Genomic DNA, 15,160 nt, shown 5'->3' on the forward strand with positions numbered 1-15,160 from the left:
CCGAATGACAGGGTGATATGCTAAGACAAGTAATGGTCCAGGAGTGAGCAGACAGCTCTTTGTTATGGTAGTAACGGTTATGGGAGCCTTGATAAGTTACTCAGCATCTCATGGCTCCATTTCCTTATTTATACACATGGGAAATCATTCCTGCTCTGCTGATCTCAGAGGCCTTTTAGGTGTACCAAATTTTATAAATTATATAAAACACCTGGTAATAGTATACAGAACAAAAGAGGAAATGGGCAATAACTAAGGAAAAATTATTCATGAAGTATTCTAAATTTTTTTTAAGTTTCTGTCATAAAGTTGAGATGTATCTTAACATTTTATTATTTGTGTTATTTTAATCACTTATTTTATTATTGAAACCACCCTCTGAATTATACATGGACAATATTCCTAGTTTTCGACAAAAGAGACTGAAAAAGTGGCTGTCCAATTTAAAAACCTAATTTATAACACAGTCATCAACCTATCTTCTGTGTAAAGGAGACTTTTCTCAACAATTTGAGCTGCCCAGAAAACGGGGTAATCTGTCTTCTAATGTAATGAGTTCCATTTCTGTAGATAAAAGAATTATTCCTGCATTGAAAGGAAGGAGATAAATGAATATTAAATGAAACCCAGGCTGACAAAAGAGTCCATGTCACAAAAAATGCTAAAGAACCCTAGGGTCTAGTGATTCTCCTGCATAATGGGGCTTATAATACCTACAGGGATAGGTATCTGTGGGTAACAGAAGGGGCTCTGCACGAACTGTATTTTTCTGTGGGATAGTAAAAAAACAGTGCATTACACCAATCTTCTCAATGTCATATGTCAACAGTGTCTCTCCCAGTAAGATGTTATGGAAAAGCCCAAACAAACGGGCCAACCCAATACTATCATTATCTCCATTTCAAAATAGGAGCTTGAGATTAAAATATTAATAAATTAATACTTTCCCAACATCCCAAAAGTGGAGAAGCCTGGATCTGAAACAATTTATTCAGAACTAGATCATAGCTGCATGTGATGGTAGTATGGTGGGAACCATGGTTAAGGAATTAGCTTATCATGTTCCATTTAATCCTCATTAATTTAGTACTACTGTGATTCTCTTTCCAGATGGGCAAACTGATATTAGTGAGATCTAGAGTCTCCCCATTAAGACATCCAGATCTGGGATTCTCCCCAGGTAGTCCATCACCACAGCTTACGTGTTTATTTTGGACATTCTACTGCTTTTGCAAAGTAAAAGAGGTACTTAAATTGACTTGTGCATAGAAATGTTATGATCATCTTATCCTTGATTACAATGCAGGAACATAAAAATCCTTCCAGTTCTTCAAACTTTAATCTCCTTTTCATTTGTATGAAGTTACTTTCTTAAGAACGTGGTACACATTAAGAATTTTAAGAACATCCACTCACTTCAGCATCGTGTTGGGTTATGTAGACCTAACTTCTCTCAAAGTGTGAGCACAACACCCTTTAAGATGGAAACCTCTGTGCTGTTAAATATAACCACAGGAAAAAGCTCTCATGTTTAAAGAGAAAAAATCCAACTACTTAAGAACTAAAAGACAAGGAAGTTGCAGAAATGCATTTTCACATTATTATTTATCCTTATATCATTTCTTTAAAAACAAGGAGGGGCCATCACTTGACATTTCCTGAAAGCCCCAAACAACAGTGTATCTAGTAATTGCTTCTTCTAAAATGTGTATCATACAAAATCACTTCTGTGGTATTTCTGACAAAAGTGTATAACCTGACAAAAATGCATAACCTGAAACTAATCATGAAGAAATATCGGACTAACTTAAACAGAGGGGCATTCTACAAAGTAACTGCCAGTACTCTTCCAAAATGTCATAGTCATGAAAGGTAAAGGAACAGAAGACAACTTTAAAGTTCTAGATGAAAGAAGACTAAAGACACTTCCTAGCACCATACATAAAACTATAATCAAAATGGTTTAAAGACTTAAATGTAAGGCCAGAAATGATAAATCTCTTAGAGGAAAACATAGGCAGTACACTCTGACGTAAATGACAGCAAGATCCTCTTTGACCCACCTCCTAGAATAATGGAAATAAAAACAAAAATAAACAAATGGGATCTAATTAAACTTAAAAACTCTTGCACAGCAAAGGAAACAATGAACAAGATTAAAAGACAACCCTCAGAATGGAAGAAAATAATTGCAAACAAAACAACTGACAAAGGATTAATCTCCAAAGTGTATAAGCAGTTCATATAGCTCAATATCAGAAAAACGAACAGTCCAATTAAAGCCAGGCAGAAGACCTAAACCAACATTTCTCCAAAGAAGACATTCAGAAGGCCAATAAACACATGAAAAGATACTCAACATTGCTCATCATTAGAGAAATGAAAATCCAAACTACAGTGAAGTATCACCTCACACCAGTCAGAATGGACATCATCAAAAAATCTACAAACAATAAATGCTGGAGAGAATGTGGAGAAAAGGGAACCCTTTTGGGATGTTGATGGAAATGTAAGTTGATACAGTCCTTATGGAGATTCCTTAAAAAACTAGGAATAAAACTACCATATGACCCAGCAATACCACTACTGGGCATATACCCTGAGGAAACCATAACTGAAAAAGACACATGTACCCTATTGTTCACTATAGCAGCACTATTTACAATAACCAGGACATGAGAGCAACCTAGATGTCCATGGACAGATGAATGGATAAAGATGTGGTACATATATTTGCTGTTGTTCATTCATTAACTCATGTCCAACTCTTTGTGACCCCACGGACTGCAGCATGCCAGGCTTCCCTGTCCTTTACTATCTCCCAGATTCTGCTCAAATTCAGGTCCATTGAATGGGTGATGCTATCTACTCATCTCATCCTCTCCTACCCCCTTCTCCTTTTGCGTCCAATCTTTTCCCAGCATTCAGGTCTTTTCCAATGAGTCAGCTCTTTGCATCAGGTGGCTAAACTATTGGAGCTTCAGCTTCAGTATCAGTCCCTCCAATGAATATTCAGGGTTGATTTCCATTAAGATTTATAATAGAATATTATTCAGCCATTAAAAAGAATGAATCTGAGTCAGTTTTAGTGAGGTGGATGAACCTAGAACTTGTGCTGAGTGAAGTAAGTCAGAAAGAGAAAAACAAATATAGCATATTAATGCATATATATGAAATAAAAAACAAATGGTATGGATGAACCTACATGCAGGGAAGGAATGGAGACATAGATATAGAGAATGGACTTGTGGATATAGTAGAGGAAGGAATGAGTGGGATGAATGGAGAAAGTAGCATCAACATATATACACTACCATGTATAAAATAGATAGTTGATGAGAAGTTGCTATATAATACAGGGAGCCAAACCTGGTGCTCTGTGATGATGCCAGTGTGTGTGGGGGGGAGGGAGACTCAAGAGGGAGGTGATATATATATCATTATGTCTGATTTACATTGTTGCACAGCAGAAACCAACACAATGTTATAAAGCAATTTTCCTCCAATTAAAAAATAACTTGAAAAAACAGAAGACTAAAAATATATGACAACTGAACACATGTGATCCTGGATTGGATAATGGACCAGGGAGAAACATTTTTTCTGAAAAAGGTATTGTTGGGACAATGGGAAAAAGTTGAATCAGACCTGTAAATTAGCTGATAATGTATCAGGGTTAATTTCTTGATTTAAGTAATTGTACTGTGATGATGTATTCTTGCCTGGAGAATCCTATGGACAGAGAAGCCTGATGGACTATAGTCCAGAGAGTCACAAAGAGTAGGACATGACAAAAGTGACTTAGCATTGTGATGATGTAAGAGAATGTCTTTCTTAAAGAACTTATTAGAGGTAAAGAGATACTACTTTTGCAATTCTCAAAAACATCAGAAAAAATGTATCCCAAGCTACTGCTTTTATGAAACCAATTTTGGATGCTTTAACTCCCTATTAAATTATACATGGATTCAATGAATGCCAATTTGTTCACATTTGAAGCACTGGGCATGCATTAGCATTTCAGAAGACGTGAATACAATATTGGCAATGGTGTTTCCTATATTCACTTTATGAAAAATCTGGCTTTGATTCATTACCTCTCTATAAGCCATATCTGTAATTTGAAACTGTGTTATAGCCTGTAAGTTGAGTTGGCTTACTCAACATGAGAAAGGTAACAACAACATGAGAAAGGTAATCTGGGTCTGATGATATTCAGTCAATATAGTTTGCCTCTCAGCTATCATCCTTGTCCAGTCTAACTCCCGTCTTCATCGGTCATTACTTAGTCAGCCCTGAGTATCCTGGAAAGTCCATTTGGACTTTGATCCCTAGATGATTTAGACTCTGTCAATATATTAATGTTGATGTGTCTTCTACCTCATTTTAAGTCTGATATTCTTAAAAATCTCCAACTATGACCTCCAAGAAACCTATGATAGACTCTCTTCAGAAATATATGGATCCTCAGATTAAAAGAAACACTCTGCTCTTAACCCTCCAAATCCTCATCTAATTTTAAACTAAACATTTATAATTCTCACTTTTTTCTTTGACTTTTTAAATGCTAGATTGAGCCCTATGTTCTGAGAGTTTCTGACACTTTTTTGAAAGAAATATAGAATATGTGATCAAATTAAATATCTTAAATCATAACATAAAATTATTGGTAAACAAGGAGCTTATATATTATTATATGTTGTAAGAACTGGACATGGAACAGACTGGTTCCAAATCAGGAAAGGAGAATGTCAAGGCTGTATATTGTCAACCTGCACGTTTAACATATGCAGAATACATCATGCAAAATGTTGGACTGGATGAAACACAAGCTGGAATCAAGATTGCCAGGAGAAATATCAATAACCTCAGATACGCAGATGACACCACACTTATGGCAGAAAGTGAAGAAGAAGTAAAGAGCCTCTTGACGAAAGTGAAAGAGGAGAGTGAAAAAGTTGGCTTAAAACTCAACATTCAGAAAACTAAGATCAAGGCATCCAGTCCCATCACTTCATGGCAAATAGATGGGGAAACAGAGGAAACAGTGAACAACTTATTTTGGGGGGGCTCCAAAGTCACTGCAGATGGTGACTGCAGCCATGAAATTAAAAGATGCTTGCTCCCTGGAAGAAAAGATATGACAAACCTAGGCAGCATTTTAAAAAGCAGAGGCATTACTTTGCCAACAAAGGTTCATCTAGTCAAAGCTATGGTTTTTCAAGTAGTCATGTATGGATGTGAGAGTTGGACTATAAAGAAAGCTGAACACCAAAGAACTGATGCTTTAGAACTATGGTGTTGGAGAAGACTCTTGAGAGTCCCTTGGATATCTTGGAGATCCAACCAATCATAAAGGAAATCAGTCCTGAATAGTCATTGGAAGGACTGATGCTGAAGCTGAAACTCCAATTCTTTGGCTACCTGAAGTGAAGAACTGACTCATTTGAGAAGACCCTTATGCTGGGAAAGATTGAAGGCAGGAGGCGAAAGGGACAACAGAGGATGAGATGGTTGGATGGCATCACGAACTCAATGGGCATGAGTTTGAGGAAACTCTGGGAGTTGGTGTTGGAGAGGGAGGCCTGGCATGCTGCAGTCCATGGGGTTGCAAAGAGTCGGACACGACTGAGTGACTGAACTGAACCAAATGTGGTAAGAATAAATGAATTTCCATTAATTCTCCCTTGATGAGGAAAATCTGTTCTTAAAGTGATCCTCATATTTGCTCACTATGAATTTAATTCCTCAAATAATGTGAGTATAGATAAAAGAGAATTTTAAATACTTCCACCTTGTTTCTTGGGGGAAATATTCCATTTCACACTATGCTACAGAGTGCAAAACACTTGACTGCAGTTATTTTGAAAGGCAGAGATTTGGTTATCTTAACACTTGGTTGATAAGGGCCATTAAAAGACCACCAACTAAAGCAAACAATAAAAATGCAAGAACAGACAAGTTCTGTTGAAACACTCCAAATACACAGTAATTTCTATTTTGTAGAAATCTTTACTATTTTTACAAGTTTTTACCAATGTTTTTCTAAAATACAACTCAGGTAGACTTCAAGCCTAGAACCATTTCAGCCTCAACACCAGCACACACTTTTCTTCATTCCATCACAGTTTCTAAACATCTTATATCTTCTACACCTTCATACCTGGTATATCTTGCTTACTTTGGTCCCTCAGTCTTTAATTCTTTGATCAATTCCAATCACCCTACTCAAGTATCAAGTATGCTATCAGATTCTAACTCATCACCCTCACACCCAAGATAAAATTAAATTTTGTCTTATGGGCAGCTCATAGTATTTTCACATATACAAACTATGTGATATCTCACATGACTTTTATTAATATTTGGTGGGTGTGATGGTTAATTTTATGCATCAAATTGACTAGGCCATGGTACTCAGATATTTGAGCAGACATTACTCTAAATGTTTCTGTGAAACTAGTTCTGTGCTATTTTGTACATCTAAACTAGCCAACTTTGAAGAAAGTAGATTATCCACCATAATGTGGGTGGGCCTCATCTAATCAGTTGAAGGCCTTCATAGACAAAGCCTGACCTTCCCCTAGGAAGAGGAAATTATGCCAGCAGACTGCCTTTAGACTTGAGGTGCATCATTAGTTCTTCCTTGGGTCTCTTGCATGCTGGCCCAACCTGCAAATTTTGGACTTACCCTCCTCTACAGTTATATGAGCTAATTTCCTTAATTTCTTTCTAGACAGATACAGACAGGTAAATATATGAATAGGTGGACATAGATACCTATGTATCCAAAGAGATATATAGATTAACATCTTATTGGGTCTGTTTCTTTGAAGAGGCCTGATTAATACAGTGGAGAATACTGGAATGGTTGGTTTTCACCTTATTTTCTGTTTCTTTAAATTTTTCCATAATTAAGATCCCACTGAGGGACTTCCTTAGTGGTCCAGTGGCTGAGACTGCACTCACAATGCAGGGGGCCCGGCTTCAATCCCTGATCACAGAACTAGATCCCACATGCTGCAACTAAGGGTTCACATGCCATAACTAAAAATCTTGCATGCCACAACAAAGATTGAAGATTCTGCATGCCACAACTAAGACCCAGTGCAGCCAAATAAATCAATGTTTTTTTAAAAAATTCAGACTGGAATTTAGATACCAAAAAACCCACAAAGAGCTCTTTTGTTAAATTAGATGCACATACACTAAAATGCCTCCCAGGTGGCGCTAGTGGTAAAGAACCAGCGGGCCAATGCAGGAGACATAAGAGACCTGGGTTCGATCCCTGGGTCGGGAAGATCTGCTGGAGGAGGGCATGGCAACCCACTCCAGTATTCTTGTCTGGAGAATCCCATGGACAGAGGGGCCTAGTGGGCTACAGTCCATGGGGTGGCAAAGAGTCAGACACAACTGAGTGACTTAGCACACACTAACATGCTAACAGTTGTTATCTAAGGATGACATTCATATTTTTTTTCCTTGGTATTAGTTCTATTTTCAAAGTCTTCTATAAAAAATTGCATTACTTATGTTAAACAGAAGAAAAAAAGCCACATTCTGTGATAAAAGCATCAAAACTCCCTTTAAGTTAATAGCAGATTCCATTTACCCCCAGGGCTACTTGCACTTCAATTTGAAAACAGATGAATACAATACACACTTGAAGTTGGTCATGTTGGAAGGTCAATAGGAAATGGTAAAAACCATGGTAAACTGGAGAATGTATACTGCATCTGTAAATGGTGGTGGCTGTGGGTCCAGTAGGCCAGAGCTTAAAAGTTTTAAAAAATGTATCAGACTTTTGCTTGAAATACAGTAGTTTTAAAATGATGGCAACTACCTAAAAAACACATAGAAACAAAAAACCCAATTTGCTTTCCAAACAAACAAATCACTTAGGACTCTGGTTTATGGTGTAGGATGATACCCTTTAAAAATAATTTAACTTCTCAAGAATAAATTGATTTTTAGCATACCCCACTGAGAATATCCTCTTTCAGAGTGGTACATGCTTCTACAAGTTGCTGACTATGAATTTCAGGGACAGAGTTAGAGAAATGCTAATAACTAACTACTGGTGAATGACAATTTACTTCATTTTAAGCAGAGTAGTTCTATGATAATCTTCACCTATCTCTCTTCAGTCAACTCAAAGGAACTCCCAAACTAAAAATTACTCATTCACATAAGTTTAGGTTATGTTTAAAATATATATGGACAATAAATTTAAGAAGTCTCAAGGAGATCTCTTGCTGGCATAGTTTTTTAAATCAATGATTTTCTAAGGGGGTTGGTATCATTCACTCCAGGGGAACATTTTAGGTTACCAGAGTGATGGGGTTGGAAGCTACTAAAATCAAGTAGGCAGAGGTTCAGAAATGCTCCAGATTGTCCCAAATATAAAAAACTATTATACCCAGCCCAATGACTTTCAAACATCCCCAGTGAATGTTCATGAACATGTAAAACCTCATCTGTGAGGACAGACAGCCTCTTTATATTTTACATAGAAACACAAAGCACATGTGTAAAGTTTAAAAATAACCTGACTTTTCTAGAGATGCAACTTCCATGTAGACGGAGGATAGTTGTGCTTTACTCTCTTCAGAATGTTATCAAGAGTTGCTCACTCTTTCAGCCAATTATGTCAGTGCCACTCAACAGTGTTTGAGTAGCCCACACTATACAGCTGTATCCATCTGTATTCACAACTGTCATAAGTCCAGTCATTCTGTGGAGAGGTACAAGTATCTGACTATTTCATTAGGTCTTCTAGGATGGTCGTGCCTCAGTATTTACATACTGTGATACTTTGTTAAAAAAAATAATAAAAGTGCTTGGCATTTATGTCTCCTTTATGTTAAAGTTAGAGTATTAGAGTGCTTTTAAAAATTTATGTTTGTCATTAAGTTCTATTATCTATAAATTTTATTTCAGGATATTAAATGAGGCATTAAAATATTTATTATTAAAAGAGATTGTTAGGTTCGACTGAGTTGAGAAACACTAACTTAGGATCTATCCTGATTGATGAACCTAATCCATATTCATGTCCTCAAGCTTAGAAATGCAGCACCGTCATTCCATCTCTGAAATGAAATGTTTCATTTTGGCAAAATTATGAATCGATCACAGGGTGCAGCATCATTTCTTAACTCTTGAAGAAAGGCTTCCTATTAAAAATTCAAGGGCCCAATTTCCCACTTATTTCTTTTATATAATTATTGCACAGAATTCAGGTCCACTGATTCTACCACTCTTCACTGTTACAACTTGTATTATCTCAAAGAAGAAATAGTTAAAACATGTATAGTACATTCATTATGTTCACTATAAAATGTGATTTATGTTCACACTTTTACTAGAGATCCTCAGTTATTAATAATGTTTTGAAGACTACTCCAGTCTATTGCCAAAGTCAGAGTTCTGTGATTTATGGTCCCCTCCTCTAATGTTTATATTGTTTGTGAAACACTCGGTACCCCAAGTTTAAAATGTGAGATTCCCATTGAGACTTAATGAATAATCCCATTCTGGGGGTAATAAAGAAGTCCTTGTTATTACTGACTTCTCATGTGTGCTCACTCGTGTCTGACTCTTTTGCAACCCCAGGGACTGCATCCCACCAGACTCCTCTGTCCATGGGATTCTCCAGGTAAGAATACTGAAGTGGGTTGCCATTTCTGTATACAGGGGATCTTCTGAACACAGGGATCGAACTCATGTCTCCTGCATTGGCAGGCAGATTCTTTACCACTGAGCCACCTGGGAAATCATTAATGACATACGCTAGTTTAAATTCTCCTTTAAAATGACCTTCAGAAGTTTTTTGAAGTTCTACCTGGAAGTCAGATTCAGGTATATGCTTATCAAAACCACTTAAGGAAGTCATCTTCTTAAATGAAGCATGAAACTTCAGAAAGAAAACAAGATGAGGGGTAAATATAGGAAGGGTCACCCACCTGGCCAGCCAAATAAGCTAAATTAATTCTGGATGAATCAATAGGCTGAAGCAGCTGTATGTAACCCAGTTTCATCTGCTAGAGGTATCTTCTCACAATGTCATCTGAATCCACCTAAGCTATTCAAGTCTACCAGAGACATTCTTCTCACTGTGTTGTCATGGACTCTTGAAAACCTAATTAGAATGCGACATAATAACCAACCAACCAACCAACCAGGAAATGAATTAAAAATTTCTCCCTCCAACATTGGCTTTCTTAATACTACTATCTATCACCAATGACCTAGTAACTTTAGAGCAGAGTGTAGTGCTCATTTCTGTGTTATCATCTCACATAACACCTACCTCATTCCTATTTTCATTTAGTTACTTAAACAAAAAAGCCCTTTCTCATTTCCCCCTTTAAATTTATCCTCTTACAGCTCCAAATAAATCTCACATTGTGTCACTTTTTTGGCACCTACAAAGTCAAAATTTCCAAGATGGACATTAGTGAACAAGTTAGACTCACTGGGTTGACATCCTGAAACAGCTTTATTTAACCCATACTGTATTTTTTTCCCTATAGCATTATTGAAGTTGAAGTCACATACCATAAAATTCATTTAAAGCAGGGGTCCCCAACCCCTGGGATCTAATGCCTTATGATTTGAGGTGGAGCTGATGTAATAATAATAGAAATAAATGTAATGTACTTGAATCATCCCCAAACCATCCCCTTCACCCAGTCCATGGAAAAAAATTGTATTTCATGAAACTGGTATCTGGTGCCAAAAAGTTGGGGACCACTGATTTAAAGCATATTATTAAACCCTAAAAGAGACCTTGTACCCATAAGTAGTCAATCCAAATCCTTCCTCTTCAACCCCAGTCCTAAGCAGTACTAATCTACTTACCATCTCTATAAATTTGGCTATTCTGGATATTTAATATAAAATATGTGGTCTTTTGTGGCTGAGTTTTTTACTTAACATAATGTTTTCAATATTCATCCATGTTGTAACATGTATTGGTACTTTATTCCTTTTTCTAGATGAATAATATTCTATTGTATGAATATAACACACTTTGCTTATCCATCAATTAACTGATGGTCTTTGGGTTGTTTCCACTTTTGACTTTTATAGATAATGATGCTCTGAACATTTATGTACAAGTTTGAGTATGGATATAAGTCTTCATTTCTCTTAAGTATATCTAGGATATACTGCTGAGTCATAGGGTAACTCTATGTTTAACTAGTTGAGAAACTGCCAAAATTTTTTCCAAATTTTGTGGCACAATTTTACATTCCCACTAGCAATGTACTAGGGTGCTAATTTCTATACATTCATGCCAATTTTTGTTACTTTTTATTACAGTGAGCACATGGGAGTAAAGTGGTATCTCATTGTAGTTTTAACTTTCATTTCCCTAGCGACTAAGGATGTTGAGCATCTTTTCATGTACTTATTAGCCATGCGTACATCTTCTTTATGGCTTCCCTGGTGGTTCAGTGGTAAAGAATCCACCTGCCAATGCAGGGTTTGATCCCTGATGTGGGAAGATCCACTGGAGAAGGAAATGGCAACCCACTCCAGTATCGTATTTTTGCCTGGGAAATCTCATAGACAGAGGAACCTGGCAGGCTACAGTCCCTGGGGTCTCAAAAGAGTTGGATACAACTTAGCAACTAAACAACAACCACAACTTCTTCTTTGGAAAAATACTAACTGAAATACTTTTCTCATTTTTTAATTGGGTTATTTGTCTTTCTAATGATTTGTAAGAGTGATTTATAATATTCCAGACACCAGACCCTTATCAGATAAATGAGTTACGAACATTTTCTCCCATTCAGAGGATTTTCTTTTCACTTCCTTTATGATATCCTTTGAAGCAAAAAAGTTTTTTATTTTAATGTAGTCCAATTTATCTATTTTTTTGTCATTTGTGTTTTGGTATCATAGCTGAGAAACCATGACCGAACCCAAGTTCATGAACATTTACTCCTACCTTTTCTTCCAAGAGTTTCATATTTTATCTTACATTTAGGTCTATCTTGAGCAAATTTTTTGTGTGCTTTATTCTAAAAGTGGTCATACTTCCTTCAGGGGAAAAAAAAAATATAACAGCAAATGTAGCATCCCTTAAAAGTGCTAATAGTTTGCCTTAAGTGCCTAACTTCATGGATTCGATTTTTTAATGCCAGGGATATTTTTAGGACTCATGATAGTGGCCACTAAACTCCACATGGTTATGTGGTGCATTAAGAGGAATCATTGCATATCTATATATTGGGCAAGTCATTTTTTGGATTTAGTAAAATAATCACATAAAATGATGATTAAAAGAGGGCTTTTAAAGGGCTGTAACAGAAAATAAGTAATTAAGTGCATGCCAAGTGCTCAGCATAGTACTTGGCACATAGTAACCATATTACATCTCTTTAATAATAACATTCTTATTAGCTGTTTTATGAATATTAGTTTTACTATCTCATTTAATGTCTACAACAAACTCTCTTGCAGCCAGGTCATATCAGTCAGATTCTAGTTAGGAAAACAAGTGTTTCAATAGAAGTAATTTCACACAGGGAACTAGGCACAGAGGTATTAGAGAGGCTGATACAAAGGCGAGGTGAGGAACCCAGAGAATAAAAACTATAGAAAGCTCCTCCAACTCTAAAACTGGAGGAATTAAAAGAAGAAATTAGTTTATCTCAGAAAATAGGGTTGGCAAGAGAGGTTGGCAGCTGGGAGTAGGTGATGTCTGAGAGGCTATACAAACAAGAACTGGAAACCAGGGGAAGGCGGCTGCCATGGAGGGGAGGGCCCAGGGAGAATAGGAAACAGAAGAAAGAAAATGCTCAGCAGAAGCTGCAACAAGAGAAGATATGCAGGCTCCACTGGAACCACCACCCTAAGCAGAGGAAGAGCTTTCTCCCCTAGCCCTGTTGTCCAGGGTCTCATCAGTGCTACCCACCTGGCTAAACCTCGTCAGAAGCAAGGTTGCCTAGGAGATGTATCCAAACATAGTATGCCAAGGTCAGGCCCCTGAGAAACAGAGGAAGGAGGGGCTGAGAATGGGCCTGAGGGCAAACGTGCAGACAGCTGGCAGAGAGACTGCGTATGTGTAAGAATCGAGTTTCCTATCATTGCAGAGTCAGGATGAGGCTAGCTAATACTCTCTATTATAATTTAAAATTGCTCTAGAATCCTTAAGGCAAAAGGCACTGGGACCCCAGGAATAGTCATTCAGATAGTAATTAACTTAGTCATTCTTTCTCTTTAATAGAGGCTCAGATTGTTTTACTAGTTTTCAAATCATACGAATTATGCAACTAACCTGATTATTTTTGTTGTTGCTTAAAAGTTCCAATTACAGTTACAACAGGTACACAGGGAGAGAAACAAACAAGAGAGAGTAAACTGGCATATACTGAGTTGAGCCAATCCTTTCACTCAGTTTCTGGTACATTATTCAACTGGAGTGGATTTGCCATCCCCTTCTCCAGGGGATCTGCCCGGCTGAGGGATCAAACCTTGGTCTCCTACATTTCCAGGCAGATTCTTTACCATCCGAGCCACCGGGGAAGCCTCAACATTATCCCACACAAGGACCCAGTTTCGTCTTTATCAAGTGAATGCCTGAACAATACCCACTTTTCTGCATACCCTACTCTCATTTTTCTCCTCTTGCCTTAGGTCTCCATTGAAATTATATCTTTATATATGTTCTTGCAAAATGTACACTGCTTTGTTCGTACATATTTTTAATGCATATAAAAGTAGTACATTTTAGTTCTCTTTCTGTTTATTAATCTTTGTCTCCAGCCTCCACTGATGTGTTTAAGATCTACCAAGTTGTTCTTTGTACATCAAACTGTTGCTGCTAACTAATCACAGTACTTTAAGTTGCACATCTTCCACATTTTACCTCAACCATCTCCCAAGGATAGACATGGAGACTACCTGCATTTCCTAGGCATACAGTCAACACTTCAATAAACATCCTTCACACATACCCTCATGTGCTTTTATGAAAAATCCCCTGAAATACAAATGCAGTTGCCAAACTGTGAAAACTTAGGTATGCATATACTTAATTTTACTAACTAGTGCAGTTTTCTCTCCTGAATGGCTGCACTGGTCTACAGTTTCAAAAGCAATGGTGAGGATTTCTATGTTCCCAAATTTTGCACCATACTTGGCATAATAAAGCTTTCCAATTATGGCCAGTAGAATAAGTGTACTGGAGAAGGACATGGCAACCCACTCCAGTATTCTTGCCTGGGAAATCCCAGGGACAGAGGAACCTGGCAGGCTATAGTTCATGTGGTTGCAAAGAGTCAGACACGGCTTAGCAACTGAGCACAATAGTTGTACAATGTACCTATTTCCTATTTATTTATACTTTTCTAATTAACAATAATTTAGGTAATCTTATCACAAGCTTGTTACTTTGGGGCCTTCTCTTTAGTAAATGACTTCTTTAAGTTTAAGGTCCATTATTTTTTTGTAAGTGGCGTTATCTTTTCTTCTTCATTTGTAGGAGATCATTTTATATAAAAGACAAAATCCATTTTGATTTCAGTTATTACAAATGTATTTTCCATTTTGCTGTAGGTGAATTAAATTTGTCAAGTGTTCTCTGAATAGAAACCGTTAATTTTAATATAATCAGATTCATAAAATGTCTTGCGCTTGGGATTTCTGAAGTTTTAAGATATCCCTACTTGCCACTGAATTCCAGCCATCTACCTTTTCTTCTATTATTGTTTTTACCATTCAAACCTTGGCCTTTATTCTATCAATAGTTATAATCCACCTTTCCATGTGGTAGGAGATCATAATCCAGTTTTACTTTACTCTATATAGTCATCTGCTTTGCCCAACACCATTTACTGAAGAATCCGTTTTCCCCATTGATGTACGTGTCACACCCACATCAAGGTCCTGTCTTTGTTTCTGGACACACTTCGGTGCTTCATGTGTTGAGCTTTTCTTGCTTGGACAGCATACTGTATTTATTTCTCTTACTTTATCTCTTAATATCTAGCACGGAAGTCCTCCATTTTTATTTTTAAAGACTGACCTAGTTACTCTTGGATGTGCATTTATCCATACACTTTTTAGAGTAGAAAGTGAGCTTATCACATTTCTCAACCAAAATATGGTGATTTTGATTGGAATATTATTGAATTTATGAATA

The sequence above is a fragment of the Muntiacus reevesi genome, chromosome X, assembly GCF_963930625.1.
Source record: "Muntiacus reevesi chromosome X, mMunRee1.1, whole genome shotgun sequence".
Lineage (NCBI taxonomy): Eukaryota > Metazoa > Chordata > Mammalia > Artiodactyla > Cervidae > Muntiacus > Muntiacus reevesi.